This window comes from Juglans regia, chromosome 6 (genome assembly GCF_001411555.2).
Source record: "Juglans regia cultivar Chandler chromosome 6, Walnut 2.0, whole genome shotgun sequence".
Lineage (NCBI taxonomy): Eukaryota > Viridiplantae > Streptophyta > Magnoliopsida > Fagales > Juglandaceae > Juglans > Juglans regia.
Genome location: NC_049906.1, coordinates 20982265 through 21006873, shown reverse-complemented (window position 1 = coordinate 21006873; position 24609 = coordinate 20982265). Strand labels below are relative to the sequence as shown.

The window sequence follows — 24609 nt, the reverse complement described above, 5'->3', positions numbered from 1 at the left end:
TAACTTGATAAGTTCAAGGAGTTCTTTGAAGAACCAAGAGGAACACAAGACCTCACAAAAACAAATAAGTTTCTGAAATTTCCAATCTGCTATTAAAACTCGAAATAACCCCTTTATATACTTGGAACAACCCTCCAAGAATAGGAAAAGTCATAACTACAGCTTTAAAAGCAACACAAATATTAACATAACAAGTCCCACGAAATTTAGGCCTCTTGGACTTCTAGAGGCAGCCAGAAATGACTAAATGACTAAATTCAATGTATTTCACGTACCCAGGCAAGACCAAGTTCATTCACCTATTTAATATTCTTGAAACTTAACAAATTCACGTCCTTTAATGGTCAGACCATTCATCATATTTCTATGTGCTAATTAGCCTCTTCAATTGCCTTGATGACATGGATTAAGTCTTGAATATTATTTGAGCCCATCTTGGTCTTTTTAGAATCAGCCCAATTCTCTTGGATTAGCCCATTTAGTGCTTCCTTGAAACGTTTGGCTCTAAGTCTTGTAATTGGGCCACTAGGAAATGACAAAGGGTCTTGTACAAATTCAGCTCCATTCCCACTTGTATGATTAGCATGTCCAACTCCTTGGTTTGCATCATTCTCCCCCTCTTGAGAAGGATTTGTCCTCAAATCATCACCTACATCAAAAGGAGACAAATCAGCAACATTAAAGCTTGCACTGACACCATACTCACCTGGTAAGTCAAGCTTGTAGGCATTATCATTGATGCGTTCTACTACTTGAAATGGCCCGTCACCCCGAGGTAGGAGTTTTGAACGCCGCTTCTCTGGAAAACGGTCCTTCCTTAAGTGCAACCAAACCCAATCTCCTGGTTGAAACACTACCTTCTTACGTCCCTTGTTGGCTTGATGGACATATTGTTTAGTCCTCCTTTCAATGTTCAGCCGTGCCTTTTCATGAATCATCTTTACAAATTCTGCCTTCTTTTTGCCATCTAAGTTCACACGTTCACTCAAAGGTAAAGAAGTTAAATCCAAAGGTGACAATGGGTTAAAGCCATAAACAATTTCAAATGGTGAAAACTTAGTTGCAGAATGTATACTTCTATTGTAAGCAAATTCAACATGTGGCAAACAATCTTCCCATGCTTTCAAGTTCTTTTTAATGATAGCACGCAACAAAGACGACAAAGTTCTATTTACTACTTCAGTTTGGCCATCCGTTTGTGGATGACAAGTAGTAGAAAACAACAACTTAGTTCCCAGCTTTCCCCACAAAGTCTTCCAAAAGTAACTCAAAAACTTTGCATCCCTATCAGAAACAATGGTCTTAGGCATACCATGTAACCTAACAATTTCTTTGAAGAACAAATCAGCTATATGTGATGCATCATCAGTTTTATGGCATGCAATGAAGTGTGCCATCTTGGAAAATCTATCTACCACCACAAAAACTGAATCTCTCCCCCTCTTAGTCCTAGGTAAACCTAAAACAAAATCCATAGAAATATCAGTCCAAGGTTCACTAGGTATTGGCAAAGGGGTGTACAAACCATGGGGTTTCAACTTAGACTTAGCCTGTTTACACGTGATACACTTCTCACAAATTCTTTCCACATCACGTTTCATATGAGGCCAAAAAAAATGTTCATGCAAAATTCCTAAAGTCTTAGCTACACCAAAATGACCCATCAAACCACCACCATGAGCTTCTCTCACAAGCAATTCGCGCAAAGAACATATTGGCAAACACAGTTTATTTTCCCGAAACAAAAATCCATCATACCTATAAAACTTACCAAACGCCATTTTTTCACATGCATTGAACACATCACCAAAATCAGAATCTTGAGCATACAATTCCTTAATGTATTCAAAGCCAAGCATTTTTGTATCTAAAATGGAAAGTAAGGCATACCTTCGGGACAATGCATCAGCCACCACATTTTCCTTACCTTGCTTATATCTGATCACATACGGAAATGTTTCAATGAATTCCACCCACTTGGCATGGCGTTTGTTCAACCTTTGCTGTCCTTTCAAATGCTTCAAAGACTCATGATCTGTGTGAATCACAAACTCCTTTGGCCATAGATAGTGTTGCCAATTTTCCAAAGCCCTCACCAAGGCATACATCTCCTTATCATAAGTAGGGTAATTTAGGGCTGCCCCACTCAACTTTTCACTGAAATAAGCAATTGGACGGCCTTCTTGCATCAAAACAGCTCCAATTCCTATGCCTGAAGCATCACACTCAATTTCAAAAGTTTTAGCAAAGTTAGGTAAAACAAGCAAATGTGCATTAGTTAACTTTTCTTTGATCAGACTAAATGCCTTTTCTTGTTCTTTTCCCCACTTAAACGGCACATTTTTCTTGATGACTTCAGTAAGAGGGGCGGCTAAGCTACTAAAATCACGCACAAACCGTCTATAGAAGCTAGCTAAGCCGTGGAAACTCCTCACTTGGCTGACTGTTGTAGGCGTTGACCACTCTTGGATTGCCTTCACCTTTTCCTCATCCACCTCAATTCCTCTCTTACTAACAACAAAACCAAGAAACACAAGCTTATCCGTGCAAAAGGTGCACTTTTTGAGGTTAGCAAACAACCTTTCTTTCCTTAGAATTTCCAAAACAGATTTCAAATGCATTACATGTTCTTCCAAATTTTTGCTATAGATCAGGATATCATCAAAATACACAACTACAAATCTGCCAATAAATGCTCGCAAAACATGGTTCATCAAACGCATAAATGTGCTCGGAGCATTAGTTAAACCGAAAGGCATCACTAACCACTCATACAAACCATATTTAGTCTTAAAAGCAGTTTTCCATTCATCACCTTCTTTCATCCTAATCTGATGATATCCACTCTTAAGATCAATTTTTGTAAAGACACAAGAACCATACAATTCATCCAACATATCATCTAGTCTAGGAATGGGATGACGATACTTTACCGTTATGTTGTTGATGGCTCGGCAGTCAACACACATCCTCCATGTTCCATCCTTCTTGGGAACTAACAGCACCGGAACCGCACAAGGACTCATACTTTCACGCACAAACCCCTTCTCCAATAATTCACTTACTTGCCTCTGAAGTTCCTTGGTCTCCTCGGGATTACTCCTATAAGCAGGTCGGTTTGGAATTGATGCACCAGGTATGAAATCAATTTGATGTTCAATCCCTCGGATTGGAGGTAAACCATATGGTACCTCTTCAGGAAGGACATCTTCAAACTCCTGCAAAAGAGAAACAATATTGCTCGGCAAAGCACCGACGAGATCATTAGTACATAAAAGAGCCTCCTTGTACATGAGTACAATAAGGGGCTGGTGTGAAAATAATGCTCTCTTGATCTCACTTTTTTTTGCAATGTAATTGAATTTTTCCTCTCTTGCTCTCACTATAGCCGAAATCCTCTCTCTTTCTTTTTCACTCTGATCAATGTTTTTCTCTCCTTTTTTTTTTAAGTCTTTTTTTTCAGTTTCGGCCTTCCTTTCCTTTTCCTTTTTTTTTTCATTCGAACTTTGTAACTTTAATTGGTCCTCCCTGACCTGTTTTGGAGTTAATGGCACAAGAGTAATAGGTTGCCTATTAAGAGTGAAGGAATACTTATTTGTGAATCCATCATGCGTAACCCTCAGATCATACTGCCATGGTCTTCCCAACAGTAAATGGCATGCGTGCATAGGAACCACATCACAAAGCACCTCATCCTCATATTTGCCAATGGATAATGCCACCAACACTTGTCTTGTCACCTTGATTTCCCCACATTCATTCAACCACTGAAGCCGGTAAGGTTGAGGATGTTTCAAGGTAGTTAAAGCCAATTTCTCCACCAAATAAGTGCTGGCTACATTTGTGCAACTCCCACCATCGATAATGACACTGCAAACTTTGTTATTTACAAAGCACCGAGTATGAAACAAGTTCTCCCTTTGGTTACTTTCTTCCTCCTTAACCTGCACATTGAGAACTCGCCTTGCAACCAATAAATCTCCAACCACAGCATTTTGCTCATCGTCAGCATCCTCCATAGATGGCATATCATCATTATCTACTTCTTCCTCATTTTCTGACTCAAGCTCTCCTTGGGCATTTATCACCATCACCCTCTTGTTTACACACTGGCTGGCTATATGTCCGCGCCCCTGACATTTAAAACATTTAATATCACGTGTCTTAGAACTTGAAGTCTCGATTGTACCTGAAGTAGTGGCGGTCTTTAAGTTGGCATTCTTAGAGGATTCAAATTTTGGCTTATTTTGTTGCTGCTCGTCCCTTTTTGGAGTTGTCTTCCACGAGCTGGTTGTAGCCATAGGCAGTCCCCTCCTAGCCAATCCCTTTCGTTTGAATTGTTCCTCCACCTTTATGGCTTGATGCACCATATCTGTCAACTCAACATAGTGCTGCATCTCGACTATATCCGCAATCTCACGATTTAAACCGTGCAAAAACCTAGCCATGGTGGCTTCCCGGTCCTCTTCTACATTTGCCCGGATCATAGCTACCTCCATCTCCTTGTAATACTCATCCACACTTTTAGATCCTTGAATTAACCTCTGTAATTTTTGATACAATCCCCTATAATAGTGGCTGGGTACAAAACGCTTCCTCATAAGCATTTTCATTTCCTCCCAAGTGTCCACGGGTGGCTCTCTATTCCTCCTCCTATTAATCAGTAATTGATCCCACCACACAATGGCATAATCGGTAAATTCAATTGCAGCCAACTTAACCTTCTTTATCTCTGAGTAGTTGTGACAATCAAAAACCATCTCCATTTTAGTTTCCCACTCCAAATAAACTTCAGGATCATTTTTACCTTGAAAAGATGGGATTTTAATCTTTATATTTCCTAAATCGTTATCCCTCCTAGGCCTACCCATCCTAGCTTCTCTATTTCTATACCCACGCTCAATCCTGCCTCGGTTCAAATATTGCTCATCAAACTCCTCCGACTCCGCCTCTCCATCAACATTCCGCCACGGACCACGCCCACCATGCTGCCTATTGTGGATGTCATGTTGCTGGCCCCTAGGAGTTTCCGCTTCTACCCTGTCCAACCTTTCGTGAATAGGTTCTAATTCAGCCCTCAACATACGCCTCATCTCCCCTAACATCGCTTGCATTTGGAGGTTTGGAACTGGAGGTTGTCGAAATTCTTCGGTTGTGTCTTCTTCTTGATTATTAGACATGTTTTAAAATCTGCAAACAAAGTTAGAATCCTCACAAGCACTCCCTCACGTGTTTCACTCAAGAATTGATACACTTGCACTCGTGTTTTCACTCTAAACGGCTTTTACCCTCATATGGTCTCGCACACTCTTGCCTTTTTCCACTCTTCTGTGTCTTCTTTAGTTCTTAATCGAACTTCAAGAAACTCATTCAAAATAATCCAGCAGCAATTCAGAAAATAAACAACCAAAACTCATCAAAAGTTCAAGTACTTGAATAAGGTGAGATACAAGATTGAAAGGAAGAAGTTTTCTTACTGGAATCGTGTACCCTTTTTTTTTTTTTTTTTAAACACAGCAGGAACAGGAAATAGAACGAAAATAAAAGATAGACAAACTTATCTTAGAACCTGGCTCTGATACCAAAATGATATGAACTTCACCAACAATTGTGATGAAACCCGATAACAATGATGGCTTGGAACCCCAAGATCGTATTGACAAGATTTGTTGAGCCTTGACCAGTCACCCAACTAGATGAGAACCAAGACTACGAAGGATTGAAAACGCCACACCCAGAAATCAGAATCAAGGTGATAAGTTTGGAGCTTGAACGCCACAAGATTAACTTGATAAGTTCAAGGAGTTCTTTGAAGAACCAAGAGGAACACAAGACCTCACAAAAACAAATAAGTTTCTGAAATTTCCAATCTGCTATTAAAACTCGAAATAACCCCTTTATATACTTGGAACAACCCTCCAAGAATAGGAAAAGTCATAACTACAGCTTTAAAAGCAACACAAATATTAACATAACAAGTCCCACGAAATTTAGGCCTCTTGGACTTCTAGAGGCAGCCAGAAATGACTAAATGACTAAATTCAATGTATTTCACGTACCCAGGCAAGACCAAGTTCATTCACCTATTTAATATTCTTGAAACTTAACAAATTCACGTCCTTTAATGGTCAGACCATTCATCATATTTCTATGTGCTAATTAGCCTCTTCAATTGCCTTGATGACATGGATTAAGTCTTGAATATTATTTGAGCCCATCTTGGTCTTTTTAGAATCAGCCCAATTCTCTTGGATTAGCCCATTTAGTGCTTCCTTGAAACGTTTGGCTCTAAGTCTTGTAATTGGGCCACTAGGAAATGACAAAGGGTCTTGTACAAATTCAGCTCCATTCCCACTTGTATGATTAGCATGTCCAACTCCTTGGTTTGCATCATGTGCCCTCGACCAAATCGCTTCAGATGCAACTTGCGTTCAATGACTTGACGATTCGCGAGATTCTACAATTCATACCAAGTATCGAATTTCACTACGTTCTTCATCAATGCGAGAGTTGAGATATCCATTGCTGAGAGTCGTTTTGTATCATGGTAAAGATGTCACCAATAGCACACACACTATTTTCGGGGTGCCAGTGGTTACTCCTTGTGTAAATTCCTTGGCGCAAACAGTGCTGGGGTTCATTGTTCAATTGGGAAGGGAATGAGAAGATTGACCCACCACACACGAGGAGCAATGCCCTCCCAACTGTTTTTTGGGAAAGGGGCATTACATCCCACCCTAGAAGGTTATTACAAGTTCACAGGTCGTTCTACTGGGTAGGAATCGACAATGATCCTTCTGCAGGTTCACCTATAGAAACCTTGTTACAACTTCTCCTTCTTCTAAATGATAAGGTTCAGCAGACTTCTCACGACGTTGTCGGCGGTGAACAACCCACATCGCCTAGATCCGAACACTTCACCGGACCATTCAATCGGTAGGAGTGACGGGCGGTGTGTACATAGGGCAAGGACATAGTCGACGTGAGTTGATGACTCGTGCTTACTAGGAATTCCTCATTGAAGACCAACAATTGCAATGATCTATCCCCATCATGATGAAATTTCAAAGATTACCCAGGCCTAAACTCGTTGAATACATTAGTGTAGCGCGCATGCGGCCCAGAACATCTAAGGGTATCACAGACCTATTATTGCGTCAAACTTCCATGGCCTAAGTGGCCATAGTCCCTCTAAGAAGCTGGTCGTGAAAAATCACCTCCGGCTAGTAAGCAGGCTGAGGTCTCGCTCATTAACGGAATTAACCAGACAAATCGCTCCACAACCTAAGAACGGCCATGCACCACCACCCATAGAATCAAGAAAGTGCTCTCAGTCTGTCAATCCTTACAATGTCTAGACCTAGTAAGTTTCCCCGTGTTAAGTCAAATTAAGCCGCAGGCTCCACTCCTGGTGGTGCCCTTCCATCAATTCATTAAGTTTCAGCCTTGCGACCATGCTCCCCCGGGAACCCAAAGACTTTGATTTCTCATAAGGTGTCGGTTGAGTCCTTAAAGCAACATCCGCTGATCCTTGGTCCGCATCGTTTATGGTTGAGACTAGGACGGTATCTGATCGTCTTCGAGCCCCCAACTTTTGTTCTTGATTAATGAAAACATCATTGGCTAATGCTTTGCAGTTATTCGTGTTTCCTAAATCCAAGAATTTCACCTCTGAGTATGAAATATGAATGCCCCTGACTGTTCCTATTAATCATTACTCTGATCCTGAAGGCCAACACAGTAGGACCGAAATCCAATGATGTTATCCCATGCTAATGTATATAGAGCGTAGGCTTGCTTTGAGCACTCTAATTTCTTCAAAGTAACAACACTGGAGGCACGACCCAGCCAGTTAAGGCTAGGAGTGCATCGCTAGTAGAAGGGACGAGCAGACCGGTGCAAACCAGGGGCGGACCGCTCTGCCCAACCCAAGATCCAACTACGAGCTTTTTAACTGCAACAACTTAAATATACGTTATTGGAGCTAGAATTACTATGACTGCTGGCACCAGACTTGCCCTCCAATGATCCTCGCTAAGGGATTTAGATTGTACTCATTCCAATTACTAGACTTGTAAGAGCTTGGTATTGTTATTTATTATCACTACCTCCCTGTGTCTGGATTGGGTAATTTGCGCACCTGTTGCCTTCTTTGGATGTGGTAGTCGTTTCTCAGACTCCCTCTCCAGAATCAAATCCTAATTCTCCGTTACCTGTCACCATCATTGTAGGCCTCTATCCTACAATCGAAAGTTGATAGGGCAGAAATTTGAATGATGCGTTGTCGGCACGATGGTCGTGCGATCCGTCAAGTTACCATGAATCATTAGAGCAATGGGCAAAGCCCGCATCAACTTTTTATCTAATAAATTCATCCCTTCCAGAAGTCAGGGTTTGTTGCACATATTAGCTCTAGAATTACTATGATTATCCGAGTAGCAGATACCATCAAACAAACTATAACTGATTTAATGAGCCATTCGCAGTTTCACAGTCTGAATTAGTTCATACTTACACATGCAAGGCTTAATCTTTGAGACAAGCATATGACTACTCCCAAGGTCCGAAACCCACCTCAATGAAGCAATTGCGTGGCACTGGGTGCCATAACACCATACGACGTGCACAGGTACATCAAAGAGGAATCAAACAAACACAGAGCCCAGGCACCATGAGGCCAACCAAATGTAAAATTAAAAATGGAGATGCGGGTCAACCCCATGGAAGCAAGGCCATGATCATCCGAATACCCCCAAGAGCAACAATGTGTGTAGCACTAGGTGCCATAACACCATCCGCCATGCACAAGCATGTTGCAAAGGAAGCAAACAAACAAATAGGCCCAACCACCGTGGGGTTGACTAGAGCACCCGAGGACTAGACAACGTGAGAAAGCCCCTAGCATGAACGATTGCCCCCATGAACAAGGCCATGTGTGACAGCACTAGGTGCCACCAACTCCATCCCTAAAGCACAAGCTTGTTGCTAGAAAGCAAACGAGAATGTAGGTCATGAAAGCAAGCCCAAAAAATGGTCGGTGGGACATGGTCGGCCAGTGGCGGCCGCCACCACAACCACTGCCGGCGGTGGAGATGATACCTCCGCCAGCGGCATGGGGGGCGTGGCACACGCCCTTTCCATGGGTGCCAGGGGCATGCCCATGTGAAGGGGGCGGCATGGACAACCCTCCTGGCTGCCCTTGTTGGGGCCTTGCCACCATACCTGTCACCACCATTGTAGGCCTCTATCCCACAATCGAAAGTTGATAGGGCAGAAATTTGAATGATATTCGCCGGTACAATGGTCGTGCGATCCGTTGAGTTATCATGAATCATCAGAGCAATGGGCAAAGCCCGCGTCGACCTTTTATCTAATAAATGCATCTGATGGGAACCATGATGGGCCTAGTCTTAAAGATCACAGAGACAATGCAAGGATTGATGCAATCCACTTGGGACGAGTTTAGCAAGAGCTCAACATTCAAGATGAGGCTTGAAGGATGAAGATCCAATTTTGATTCATTTGATCAGCTATGGAAGATGGCAACAACAAGACTTAAAGGCTTTGGGCTCTTGAAGGGTTTCAACTTATTTAATTCATTTAAAGTACTTATTTTATTTGTTTAGAATAATTGAGTTTATTATGGGAAGCACTTAAGGGAGCTTATGCAAGGGCATGTTGGGAAAGTTATTATTTTATTGAACTAGGGTTAGGGTTACTGTAGCCGAGTTACTGTAGCTCGGCACTGTAGCCGCGGCACTGTTCATCCAGGGGTACTTTTGGAAGATGGGGGTTTATTTTGGCTAGGGTTTCATTAGGTTTTCCTTTAAATACTCTATGTAGCCTCATTTTAATCAGATTATGAAGTTTATGAAATTTGATGAATTTATTCATTGTGAGTTGAGTTTTACTCCTCTTGTTCTTAATTGAACTTTTGAACTTATCAAAGGTAAATCACAACCTTTGTGGCGTTCCTCCTTTGTAATCTGGGTTCTTGAGACGGGTTCTTCAACGGGTCTAGATTTTAATATAATCTAGGTTCTTGAAACGAGTTCTCATCGGGTCTAGGTTCTCCATCCATTGACTTGATTTTGGCTTTCTTGGGGAGTTTTCAAATTGACTGTGGGTTCAAGGGATTCATTCCCGCGGGTTCATATCATTTGGTATTCAGAGCAAGGTTTCCAATCAGGTCTGATTCTATCTTTTAATTCTAGCATCCTTAATTTAATTCTAGGGCTTCATTGTTCTAGGGTTGCTAAAAAAAAAAAAATAGAAACAAAAAGTAGGCTGCCAAAATTCTTAGGGTTTTGGGTTTGGCTGAAATTTGCATCACCTAGGGTTTCAAAATTCTAGGGTTTCCTGCATCTCTAAGTTTGTCAATTGCTTGGAGTGTCGTTCCATTGATTCTCTTCTACTTCATTGTCCATGCTTGTGTGTTTGAATTCAATTGGTTGGTTTTCACAATTGAATATTGCTGTTTGTGGATGAATTAGAGAAAAGAAAAGAAAGGAAAAGAAAAGAAAAGAAAAGAAAAGAAAAGAAAGGAAAAGAAAAGAAAAGAAAAGAAAGGAAAGGAAAAGAAAAGAAAATTCCAAAAAAAAAAAAAAAAAGAAGAAGTTGAAGAGAAGAGAAGGTAGCATATTCAAAGTTGCTACATAGTTACAACAATGAGAAAGAAAGAAATTTGTTGATTGAACCTTATCATCAAAGGGGCTGCTGCATACATCACTCAAGTTGGTATCTTGTCTTATTGCTACTCTTTCATTCGTATAACTTCATTGATTCTCGTGTCATTTTTATTCCTTCATGTTTCTCTTGTTCTTGTTTCCTGAATCTAATTACTAGTTGGGATAAAACAAGGTTGCCTTGTCTTGATTGAGTTCATTTAGTTCTGAAAGAACTTGAGTGGAAAAACTATTGAGGTAAAAGGCAAGAGAGTGTGAGACTATTATCGGGAAAAAGCCATTAAGAGTGAAACACGAGTAGAGTGTCATTATTCGAGTTGAAACACGTAAGGGAGTGTGTGAGGTTTTCTTTTTTACCACTAACATTCTTCTTTGCAGCACCTTGTAATGTCTCATCGGAGTAGCTCATCACCAAGGGGGCGAGTAGATAACTCATCCTTTGTGTTGCATGCCATGCAACATGAGTTTGAGCGGTTGAACTTGGTGTTAGGTGAAGTGAGGAATAGCATGGATAATCAAGAAGCAATGGTTAGAAATCTGCAAGCAGAGAAAGATAGGAGGCGACATGAGCCTAATATTAAGAATGGGTATGAGAATGGAGAGTATGAGGAAGTGCTAACATCTGAAGTTGGATTGGGTAGACATAGAAGAGTTAGGCATGGAAGAGGCCTTAGGGCAAACTCAGGGGGTCGAGATAGAGTAGATAAGAACCTTGGAAGCATCAAAATGAAAATACCATCATTCCAAGGTAGAACTGACCCTGAAGTTTATTTAGAGTGGGAGAAAAGAATAGAGTTGGTGTTTGATTGTCATAATTACTCTGAGCAGAAAAAGATGAAGTTGGCTGTAATTGAGTTCACTGATTATGCGATTATTTGGTGGGATCAATTAGAATCCAATAGGAGGAGGAATTTTGAGAGGCCTGTAGAAACATGGAGAGAGTTAAAAGCTATCATGAGGCGGAGATTTGTACCTAGCCACTACTATAGAGACCTCTACAAAAAATTACAAAATCTTATACAGGGGTCTAGGAGTGTAGAGGACTACCATAAGGAGATGGAGGTGGCTATGATTCGGGCTAATGTAGTGGAGGATCGGGAGGCCATAATGAAAAGATTTTTGAGGGGGTTGAATAGGGAGATAGCCAATGTAGTTGAGTTGCAACATTATGAGGAGGTAGAGGACATAGTGCACATGGCTATGAAGGTGGAGAGACGGCTAAAAGGAAAGGGTACATCAAGGTATACTTCGGTTTCTAGTACTTCTTGGAAACCAAAATGGGACAAAAATGATCAAGTTGTAGCAAAGGAGAAGACCGAACCACCAAAGGGAAAAGATTTGGGTGAGGCTGAAACCTCAAGAAAAAGTGAGAATGAGCTTAATAGTAAGAGTGAAGGTGACAGTGAAAGTGAGATTGTGCTGAAAAGCAAGAGTGAAGATGAGAGTGAAAGTGAAAGTGAAAGTGAGATTGAGCTGAAAAGCAAGAGTGAATGTGAGATTGAGAAGAAAAGAAATAGTGAGACCGAAATGGAGAAAGAGAGAAAAATAGAGAGAGAAAAGACTAAGACCTCAGAGGGTGAGACTAAGACCTCAAGCAAAAGAGAGAATGAGTTAAAAAATAATTATGAGGTCGAGAGTACAAAAAAAGATGAAGAAAAAGAGAGTGACAGAAAAAAATAGAGTGAAAATAAAAAAGAGTGTGAAAGGGAAAAAGAGAGTGAAAAAGAAAATGAGAGTGGAAAGAAAAGAGAGTGTGAAGAAAGTGAGAGAAAAACAAAGAGAAAAACGAGTTTTTATGCTAAGGCGAGTCTTAATCCTAACGTACTTGACGTATGTTTGCCTAGTATTGTTGTCTCTTTGTTGCAGGGATATGAGGTCGTGTTTCCAAGTGGTGTATTTAGTGGATTGCCACCTAATAGGGAGATAGAGCACTACATTGATTTTGTGCCAAGTGCGACAATTCCTAACCGACCTTTCTTGGAAAAACATGAGTCATTGACACATTTAAAGGGACAAGGTAAGTTGTTGACTAGAATGCATGCTAAGCGGGAGGATTGTGTTCAGACTTTTCCTCATGTATTCAAATACACACAAGGTATGAAAAATTTTGTGGTTGATACTTTAGCAAGAAGGTATGTCCTTGTCTTCATTTTTGATGCAAAATTGTTGAGATTTGAATATGATAAGGGATTGCATGCTAATGATGATGACTTTGCTAGTGTGTATGGGACATGTGAGAAAGCATCTTTTGGTAAGTTCTATAAACTAGATTGGTACTTGTTTAGAAATATTAGATTTTGTGTACCTACTAGTTTTATGCATAAGTTGTTTGTGTGTGATAGACATGCTGGTTTGTTGGGTAACCTTGGTGTAAGGAAGACTTTTGTTGTGTTGCATGAACATTTGTGGGAATATCATTTGCCTTTCAATGACGTGTTGCATGAACATTTGTGGGAATATCATTTGCCTTTCAATGGCGTGTTGCATGAGCGTTTGTGGAAGTATCAATTGTCATTCATCGATGTGTTACATGAATGTTTGTGGGAGTATCATTTGCCTTTCATTGACGTGTTACATGAACGTTTGTGGAAGTATCATTTGTCATTCATTAACATGTTGCATGAACGTTTGTCGGAGTATCATTTGCCATACATTGACTTGTTGCATGAACGTTTACAGGAGTATCATTTGCATTTCAATGAGTTTGCATATATGGACTCTGTTTTGGGGCTGCCAAGGAAAGAAATAAGTAGAGATTCTATTTATATGGTTGTGGATAGATTTATAGAGTTTGCATATAATAGGACCATGCATACTACCACTTTATATTTTCCTTTCGCAATTGTTTATAGCCCTAATCCATTTACTCCTTTTGATTTAATGCCTTTACCTGTTGACGACATGAGTAGCTTGGATGGATCTTTTCAAATTCTTGAACAAATTAATGATATTGCATATGAAATTAATGATAATATTACTAACGTTTTTCCCTTTGATCCAGGTGGAGATTCAAGGTTGAATCCTTTTGAGGAGAGGGGGATTGATGGGAACCAAGGTGGAGATTCGAGGTCGAATCCTTTTGAGGAGAGGGGGAATGATGGGAACCATGATGGGCCTAGTCTTAAAGATCACGGAGACAATGCAAGGATTGATGCAATCCACTTGGGACGAGTTTAGCAAGAGCTCAACATTCAAGATGAGGCTTGAAGGATGAAGATCCAATTTTGATTCATTTGATCAGCTATGGAAGATGGCAATAACAAGACTTAAAGGCTTTGGGCTCTTGAAGGGTTTCAACTTATTTAATTCATTTAAAGTACTTATTTTATTTGTTTAGAATAATTGAGTTTATTATGGGAAGCATTTAAGGGAGCTTATGCAAGGGCATGTTGGGAAAGTTATTATTTTATTGAACTAGGGTTAGGGTTACTGTAGCCGAGTTACTGTAGCTCGGCACTGTAGCCGCGGCACTGTTCATCCAGGGGTACTTTTGGAAGATGGGGGTTTATTTTGGCTAGGGTTTCATTAGGTTTTCCTTTAAATACTCTATGTAGCCTCATTTTAATCAGATTAGGAAGTTATGAAATTTGATGAATTTATTCATTGTGAGTTGAGTTTTACTCCTCTTGTTCTTAATTGAACTTTTGAACTTATCAAAGGTAAATCACAACCTTTGTGGCGTTCCTCCTTTGCAATCTGGGTTCTTGAGACGGGTTCTTCAACGGGTCTAGATTTTAAAATAATCTAGGTTCTTGAAACGAGTTCTCATCGGGTCTAGGTTCTCCATCCATTGACTTGATTTTGGCTTTCTTGGGGAGTTTTCAAATTGATTGTGGGTTCAAGGGATTCCTTTCCCGCGGGTTCATATCAGCATCCCTTCCAGAAGTCGGGGTTTTTTGCACGTATTAGCTCTCAAGAATTACTACAGTTATCCGAGTAGCATATACCATCAAACAAACAATAATTGATTGAATGAGCCATTCACAATTTCTGTAACAGCCCGCTAGAAATTCACTGGTGGAATTTCTATTGACTTTAGGAATCTCGTGAAAACTCCATAAGTTTTTACGAATCGACCAATCGCACAATTTTAGTCTATCAACATAGTCAGTGTTATCACTCGTTATGGTGTTAGAAATATGAGTTTAATTATTTGAGGTAGTTCGAAGTGTCAGAGTGTGTTATGATCTACGTCATTAGACTCAATTGATTATTTATGACTTTATGGCGCAATAACCAATTTTCATAATTTCGGACGAAACGACTGTTCGAAATTGTAAAATTATTTTTTAGGGCACTTCGAGGTTGTATTTCGATAAATGATTTTCACTATAGGTTAATATGAATATTTAGAATTTTTTAGTACGAAGTTTATTATGCTTTTTTTTGGAGTGAATAGTAACCTCGATAAGCACACCCAGTGCAGTGTTTTCAAAATCATAGTGTGGAATGTCCAAATTAGGTTAGAGAAGTTTTATTTGGACACTTGTGAAGATCTTAGCCACACATAGTGAATAATATTAGAGACTTGGCACAAAGAGGAACCATTAGATGGATTTGTGAAGGAAGTCAAGGTATGAGATCATGACACCTAAGCAAAGCTTTGTTTCATCTGATCAACCAAATTGTGCCAGACCAAAGAGGGTTTCAACCCTAGCAAAACCCTAAATGGTTGGAATCTAATTGAAACCCCAAAAACTTGATTGAAACCAAAACCCTAAACGGTTTCCCCAAACCCTAAACACGATTTCTAGTATTGTGTTTAATCACTTTTCCTCATGCTATAAATTAATCAAATCCTTGTTATGACATAATTATCCAACCTTTTAAACCTTGGAAATTTTATTGGGCCAAGAAAAATTGGTTTTGGGCTTAATAGCATCTCAAACCCTAACCAAACCCTCTTTAAATCCCAAATTGAAGCCCACTTGGTTGGGACCCACCAAGGCCCATGAAATTGGCCACCATGGCAAAGCTTCTTGAAGAAATTTCCTCCCCCACATGGAAGACCATCCATTGCCATTGGCTGCACCCAATAGTGCCTTGATGTGAAGAAGAAATCTACTCCATCAACCTTCATTTCTCACAGCAGCTGCTGGTAGTCCTTGCTCCTCTCTATTCTCCACTTTATGTCACATAGCCACCTCCAATCAAGGGTCATTCAAGCCCATAACTTCCCCCTCCAGGAGTCTAAAGTCATGCAAGACACACACTTCTCTCCATGTTATCCCTTCTTTCTCCCGTTCTTAGAGAGAAATCCAAAAGAGCTCTCACGGGCTGATTTCTGGGTCTTCTTGTGTGACCATTTTTGACCCTTTGTATGTATTTTCTCACAATGACTCCTTCATAAAAGTTGTTTGTCTTTGAGTCTAGTTTCCGTATATATCTTATTATTCTCATTACATGCTTATTTGATTGGTCAAACATATTTGTAACCATGAAAAGGTCATTCTGGGCGTGAAACTGGAGAGTATGATATGTTTTGGAATTTTTGACCAAGCTAATGGACATATCTTAGTCCAAAAATTTTATGGAGTGTTGTTAGCACGGGTGTATAAATTTTAATTGAGGTTTTGTTGCATGGATATAGCTTTTGATGATAGAGTTTCTTAGATTTAGAAACATGAAAACTGGAAGTGGAAAAACAATTTTTGTTTTGTGAAAGTTGGAATATTTCGTGGTTTGATCTTATTCCAAACGTTTGATATTTTCATATGATGATCCTAAGCCTCTTATATACATGTTACGATGTTATTTCAAAAATATTTAGTATTATTTTTAAAGATATGATTTTCTATGCAAGAGGATTTTGGTTAGGCCTAAGATTTGATGTTTTTGGGTTAGATCCTTGTTTTGTTGAATTTTAGCCATGTGATTTTAAGTTTGATGGTTGGATCTTATTTAGGACACATTGTTAAACCATGTGATGTTTTATTTTGAAGAACACATGCCTTTAAGTCATAGATCAAGAGATTGATCAAAGTTAGTTCAGAGAAAGTTTCTGTTTTGGACTAAGTTTAAAACCAAGAACTCCAAGTGTTGTCTTGTAATTTTTGGTGACTTTGTTTGATGATTTAAAGCATGGTTGATCTTAGGATGATGTTATGAATATGTTAGAGGTAAGATTTGATTTTTTTTGGAATTCTTGGAGATGTTTTTTTTTAAAGGTCAAAACTTATGATTTAAGGGTTTACTTTTTGTTAAAAAGTTTGGTGTTGACGAATAGATTTTTCTTAATGGATATTTTAAGTCTATTTTTTAAACTTAGGATAGGAAGTTGCTTGTTACAAAATTTTGGTTTAATCATGAGTTTTGATGATAGAAGAAATTGTAACCAAAATCAAGAGAAATGGCCTATGAATGTTTCGCCCATTGTGGGTTTTCCGTAATTGTGAATGGTTTTAAATTTTTCGTAGTTGTTATTTGAGTCTAGGACAAAATTTACATAAGGAATGTAAAGTTTGGTAAATTTTTTGAGTTAGGATGTGAAATCCATAAGTTAGGGGTAAAATGGTCATTTTCTCATATGTAGAGAGTAAAATGATAATTTTACTCTCTTTTCACATTTCTAATTGTTAGTAATTAAAGTTCTAACTTTTAGAATACCCTTTTACAGTTCCTTGTGTTTCACACTTTAATCTCGTAGAACGCAACGATCGAGGTAAATTAGCTCTTAACTTAGTATTAGTTTACTGTGTATGTGTGATGAGTAAGGGAACTACAGTTTATGTTCGTATGTTGTTATATATGTCATGCCATGCCATGCCATGTCATCATGTTTATCTATTTCATAAATTATTCTATCACGAAATACTTATCTGTTATACAATATATTCTGTCACATGTCACTATCCAATGCAAGTATGTCACATTACGTATGCCATCTGTTACATGTATGTCATGTCACATAATATTCACTGTCACATGTTATGCCATGTTACGAAGTTCATGTATTTCACGTTCAAGTCATGTTTTACGTTATGTTATATTTAAGTTTACGTTCATGTCAAGTTTCAAATTCATGTGAATCATGGTAACCCCATGAGATAAAAATACGCAATTATGGTAACCCCATGAGATAAGATTACTCAATCATAGTGACCTCAAGAGACAACAATATGTTACAAGTTCATGTTTATATCATGTTATGTTCAAGTTCACATTCATGTTATGTCATGTTCACGTTCACGTTATGTTTCAAGTTCACATTTATGTTATGTCATGCTCAGGTTCATGTTATGTTCAAGTTCATGTTCAAATTATGTATGGTCACGTTTATGTTATGTTTCAAGTCCATGTTATATTTCAAGTTCACGTTCATGCTATGTTGCTAGTCCTTGTTATGTTTTAAGTTCACGTACTTGCCATGTCACGTCAAACTAAGTTTCAGTTTCAATTCAAGTTATGTCATTTATGCCATGCTATATGTCAAGTTATGCTATGCTTACTTATGACTTTGATTATACATTCATACTTTCACTGTCATGCAATCATTATTAACCTGTGTGGAAGTTTCCTGTTAACTTGCTGAGATTTGTAATCAAATCTCACCGTGGTAATCCCAACTACCATTCTCCTTGAATGATAGGTGATGTGTTAGGATCAGAGCATGGAGCAGACACTAGCAGACTGGACGAGGTTGACTAGACGCCGTAGTCGCAACACGGAGCTTGCAGCCTCCTTCATAGTTAGGTCTTTGAATAATATTCTGGTATCGCTAGTCGAGTTACGCGAGTTACTCAACGAATTAGCCCAATAGTGTATTTTGGCAATGTAATTATCGAGTCAGGTCTCCGTTATTTTGTGATTATAGTCTTCTGAGACCCGTGTTGTAATCGTGGATATTTTAAGTATGCATGGTTTATGTTTTAACTATTTGGGATATTATAAGTTTGGTGCATAGTATTGTTAAAAAAAAAATTATTTTCTGCTACGAATATTGCATAATGCTAGATGCATGTTAGGAACATTGCATCTTATATGTCATTAACGGGGGCAGGTAACCTTGTCTTGCATGTCCAGACGCTACGGATGTCTGTCCGATCCCAAGCGGAATCTAGGGGTGTCACAATTTCACTATCTGAATTAGTTCATACTTACACATGCGTGGCTTAATCTTTGAGACAAGCATATGCCTAATGCACAAGCATAGAGCCTACCAAAACATACAACCTGTCACCACTCACACGCCGTTACGTAGCCCAGACCACAATGTCAAACAAATTGAACCACACCCCAACCAAGCACAAGGCTAGCTGAGCTTGTAGAAGCATTGTGTGGTGTCGAGCCCACCCCGCTAGGCATGGGAAATAAGAGAAGAGAATACCGCCGAACAATAGATAATATTGAAGTAGGAGGAAGCCTCACAAGTTTTTGACATTAGGATTTTTTTATTTGATTTTTTAGATTTAATAAAAGTGGAAAATCAAGAAAATTTGAAAATAGGCCAATAATGGTAGGTGATGCTTGGAACACATCCAAGATGTATTGGAATGAATTCAGGAAACCAATTTGGGTGGTTTCAATCATCCAAAAGCACGGGACAAGTGTATAAAATTGAGAAATCAAGAAAACTCGAAAATAGGCCGATAATGGTAGGTGATGCTTGGAACACATCCAAGATGTATTGGAATGAATTAAGGAAACCAATTTGGGTGGTTTCATTCATCCAAAAGCACGAGACATATGTTCACCCTCACACATGCATGTCGGGTAGCAACATTAGGGGATCATGCTGTGAATTTTTCATTGCAACTTCTTGTGGCAACAAGGCAAGTTGCATTGGTAGAGTTTGTTTGATCGATGTTGTTCTTTTCCGGACCTTTGTGTGAATGTCAACGGGCGTGTGAGGGGAAGTGTCAAGGCATGTCGCTGGGGCTGTGTCAAGGCATGGCGCAACATAGGCTCCGCACTAACCTCACTTTGCATTCGTGGTCAAGCCAACAAGGCACCACCCATCAAGCATCGTCGGGGCTATCAAGGCATGGCCCAACATAGGCTCTGTACTAACCTCGCTTTGCATTCATGGGCACGCCAACGGGGCACCACCCATCAAGGGCACCATATTAAACTCGCCAAGGGGGGCACCAAGGTAGCCACGATCACATGCACATGTCGAGGGAGCACGTCATGCACCAATTTTCGACAAGTCCTTGTTGCTAACCTTGCCCAGGAAATCATGAAAAGTGATGTAGTTTGAGGAGGAGGGATGAATCGAAGTGACACTGATATGAACCCGTGGGAATGAATTCCCTTGAACCCACAATCAATTTGAAAACTCCCCAAGAAAGTCAAAATCAAGTCAAGGATGGAGAATCTAGACCCGATGAGAACTCGTTTCAAGAACCTAGATTATATTAAAATCTAGACCCGTTGAAGAACCCGTCTCAAGAACCCAGATTACAAAGGAGGAACGCCACAAAGGTTGTGATTTACCTTTGATAAGTTCAAGAGTTCAATCAAGAACAAGAGGAGAAAACTCAACTCACAAATAAAATTCAATATTGTCTAAATCTCAAATGAGGCTACAAAGAGTTTTTAAAGCCAAACCTAATCAAAACCCTAGCCAAAATAATGCCCCTTTTACCCAAAATTACCCTTGATGAACAGTAGCAGCTACAGTACGCGCGGCTACAGTAACCCCAATAGTAAATTGATGAAACCCTAGTTCCTAAAATGTAATTTTCCAAATAAGCCCTTGGCCAAAATACAAGGCCTTCCCAAAAACATAGTTCAAAAGAAATAAGACATGTGAGTCAAGCATCTTCAAGCCCACTTATTCTAAACTAATAAAATAAATCATTTAACCAAATTGGAAGCCTCCAATAACAATAGGCCGTATCTTTAAGTCATGCCTTCCACAGCTTGAATAAAGTGGATCAAAACTGGTTCTTCTACTTTCAGACCCATCTTCAATGTTGGGCTCTTGCTGGCTTCATCCCAGGTGGATTGCACCAATCCTTGCATTGCTTCCTTGATCTTCTTGGCCCTTGATCTTGTAATTGGCCCATCTGGAACTTGTAAAGGATCTTTAAGAGTAGGCCCACCTTGGTTCCTATCAGACACAGGGCTAAATCTCAATGGATCATGGCAGCAAGGCTACTCTGCCACTTAAAATACCATGTCGCATATTTTAGTCGTGTGCAAAGGATTCTACCCGCCGCTCGGTAAGAATTGTACTTCAAGAAAGCCCGTATAACTCATCCGCCGTGAGAGCTTCACTAATGACATGTGCCTCTGGGTGCCCTAAGGCCCCTACTGCAGGTCGACAATCGGGCGACGGGCTCACATGTAGCTTCTAGCCCGGATTCTGACTAAGAGGCATTTAATCACAATCTAGCACACGATAGCTTCGCGCCACTGGCTTTTCAACCAAGCACGATGACCAATTGTGCAAATCAACAGTTCCTCTCGTATTAAGTTGAATTACTATTGCGACACTGTCATCAGTAGGGTAAAACAAACCTATCTCATGACGGTCTAAACCCACCTCACGTTCCCTATTGGTGGGTGAACAATCCAACACTTGGTGAATTCTGCTTCACAATGATAGGAAGAGCCGACATCGAAGGATAAAAAAGCAGCGTCACTATGAACGCTTGGCTGCCACAAGCCAGTTATCCCTGTGGTAACTTTTTTGACACCTCTGGCTTCAAATTCTGAAGGTCCAAAGGATAGATAGGCCACACTTTCACGGTTCATATTCATACTGGAAATTAGAATCAAACGAGCTTTTACCATTTTGTTCCACACGATATTCTTGTTCTCATTGAGCTCATCTTAGGACACCTACATTATCTTTTAACAGATGTGCCGCCCCAGTCAAACTCCCCACCTAAAAATGTCTTCTGCCTGAATCAGCCCACCAAAACGAGCCTTGGGTCCAGAAAGAAGGGCAATGCCCCGCCTCCAATTCAAGAAATAAGTAAAATAACGTTAAAAATAGTGGTATTTCACTTTCTCCTTTCAGCTCCCACTTATCCTACACCTCTCAAGTCATTTCACAAAGTCGGACTAGAGTCAAGCTCAACAGGGTCCTCTTTCCCCATTGTTTTTGCCACGCCCATTCCCTTGGTTGTGGTTTCGTTGGATAGTAGACTGGGACAGTGAGAATCTCGTTGATCCATTCATGTGCGTCAGTAATTAGATGAAGAGGCATTTGGCTACCTTAAGAGAGTCATAGTTACTCTCGCCGTTTGCCCACGCTTGGTTAAATTTCTTCACTTTGACATTCAAAGCACTGGGTAGAAATCACATTGCATGAGCATTCTGCAGAGACCATCGCAATGCTTTGTTTTAATTAAACAGTCGGATTCCCCTTGTCCGTACCAATTTTGAGTCGACTGTTCGACGCCCGGGGAAGACCGCCGAAGCGATCATTTCCAGTTCGTCCTCTGGCCCGCACGCGGCTACCCGTTCACACCGCGGAAGTAGCTCGAGTAGTCCACCGATAGCCAATGGGTTCAGGACTAGGACCCCTGTGCTCATCCGTCAGAGCCAATCCTTTTCCCGAGGTTACGGATCCATTTTACAGACTTCCCTTGCCTACCTTGGAGACCTGATGTGGTTATGAGTACAACTGGGCGTGGGGGCACACAGGACACCATGCAAAGTGTGGTGCTCTTCCAGCCACTAGACCCTACCTCTGGCTGAGCTGTTTCCAAGTCGGGCAGGCTGTTAAACAAAAAAGATAACTTTTCCCGTGGCCCCCACCAACGTCTTCGGACTCCCTAACATTGCCATCAGCTGCCACGTCCCAGTTCAAGAATTTTAACCCGATTCTCTTTTGAAGCTCGCGTCCATCCCGCTACCAGATGGGTTTCCCCCGTCTCTTAGGATCGACTAACCCATGTGCAAGTGCTGTTCACATGGAACCTTTCACATGGAACCTTTCTCATTTGAATATTTGCTACTACCACTAAGATCTGTACCAACAGCCGCTCCACCCGGGCTCACGCCCCAAGTTTTGTAGTTACCCCTGGCACTTGCCTCGGCGGCCCGGTATAGGTTGCGTGCTTCAGTGCCATCCATTTTCAGGGCTAGTTGATTCGGTAGGTGAGTTGTTACACACTCCTTAGTGGATTTTGACTTACATGACCACCGTCTTGTTGTCTTAATCGACCAACACCCTTTGTGGGTTCTAGGTTAGTGCGCAGTTGGGCATCATAACCCGCCTTCTGGTTCACCCCGCATTGCCAGTTCTGCTTACCAAAAAGGGCCCATTGTCGGATCTGGCGTATCATAAGGGATTTACCCTTTCTATTGATTCCTGCAGATTGGATCAAAAACAATTCTTGATTGAGGTATTCAACTCCAGGGATGAATCAAAAAAGAAATATTTATTGGTTCTACCTCCTATTTTTTATCAAGAGAATGAATCCTTTTATCGAAGGATCATAAAAAAAAAAGGGTCCAGACCTCCTACGGGAATGATTTAGAAAATTCAAAACCAAAAGTAGTGGTATTTGCTAGCAACAACATAATGGAGGCAGTCAATCAATATAGATTGATCCGAAATCTGATTCAAATCCAATATAACACTGGAGCTCTCAATTCCTTGGCATGATTCAACAAAGCAATCGGGACGTCCTACCTATTTAAAGTTTGAGAATCGGTCAAGGGCGTTGCACCTCCGATGCCTCTAATCATTGGCTTTACCCAATATAACTCGCTCGTGGGCTCCAGCTATCCTGAGGGAAACTTCGGAAGGAAACATCTACTAGACGGTTCGATTAGTCTTTCGCCCCTATACCCAAGTCAGAAAAATGATTTGCACGTCAGTATCGCTGCGGGCCACCACCAGAGTTTCCTCTAGCTTCACCCCGCTCAGGCATAGTTCACCATCTTTCAAGTCCCGATAGATGCCAAAGCACAGCTTGCGCGGGCGTGCTCCCCACCACGATTGTGGCAACAACGTTTCCATGGGCATGACTACAACCCGGGCTTGGGCCACCGCCGCAATAAGCGTCGGTCCACACCTCGAGTTGATCGGCAAACCGCATTCATCGTTCCACATCCGATCAGGGTGCATCACCAGCCCCCATCTGCTTCCCTCCTGACAATTTCAAGCACTCATTGACTCTCTTTTCAAAGTATTTTTCATCTTTCCCTTGTGGTACCTATTTGCTATCGGCCTCTCGCCCATATTTAGCCTTGGACGGAATTTACTGCCCAATTAGGGCTGCATTCCCAAACAACCCGACAACCTGACAATGCCTCGTGGTGCGACAAGTTTGGGCACAATGGGGCTCTCACCCTCTCCTGCACACCCTTCCAACAGACTTGGCCTTGTCCGACACTGAGGATGCTTCTCTAGACTACAATCTGAATGACGAGTGGCACCTGATTCTCAAGCTGGGCTCTTCCCGATTCGCTCACCATTACTAGGGGAATCTTTGTAAGTTTCTTCTCCTCCGCTTATTGATATGATTAAATTCAGCAAGTAATCCTGCCTGACCTGGGTCGCAATGGTAGAGTCACAAGAATGACACAATAGGGTCAAGGAGTGTAACAGCCCACTAGAAATTCATTGGTAGAATTTCTATTGACCTTAGAAATCTCGTGAAAACCCCATAAGTTTTTACGAATCGACCAATCGCTCATGTTTTAAGTCTGTCATCATAATCAGTGTTATCACTCAATATGGTGCTAGAGTTATGAGTTTAATTATTTGAGGTAGTTAGAACTGTCAGAATGCATTATGGTCTACACCATTAGACTCAGTGGATTATTTAGGATTTTATGGCGCAATAGCCTATTTTCATAATTTCGAATGAAATGTCTGTTGGAAATTGTGAAATTATTTTTAGGGGCACTTCAGGGTTTGAATTTCGGTAAACGATTTTCACTATATGTTAATATGAATATTTAGAATTTTTCAGTACTAAGTTTATTATACTTTTTTTTGGAGTGAATAGTAACCTCG

At 40.5% G+C, this 24609-nt stretch overlaps 1 non-coding gene across 1 annotated transcript; it reads right to left on the bottom strand.

Moving 5' to 3' along the window:
- Positions 1-20733: 20733 nt before the first annotated feature.
- Positions 20734-24150, bottom strand: LOC118348806. The gene has a single exon (XR_004801813.1). It is a non-coding gene; the product is annotated as a 28S ribosomal RNA (ribosomal RNA).
- Positions 24151-24609: the final 459 nt, after the last annotated feature.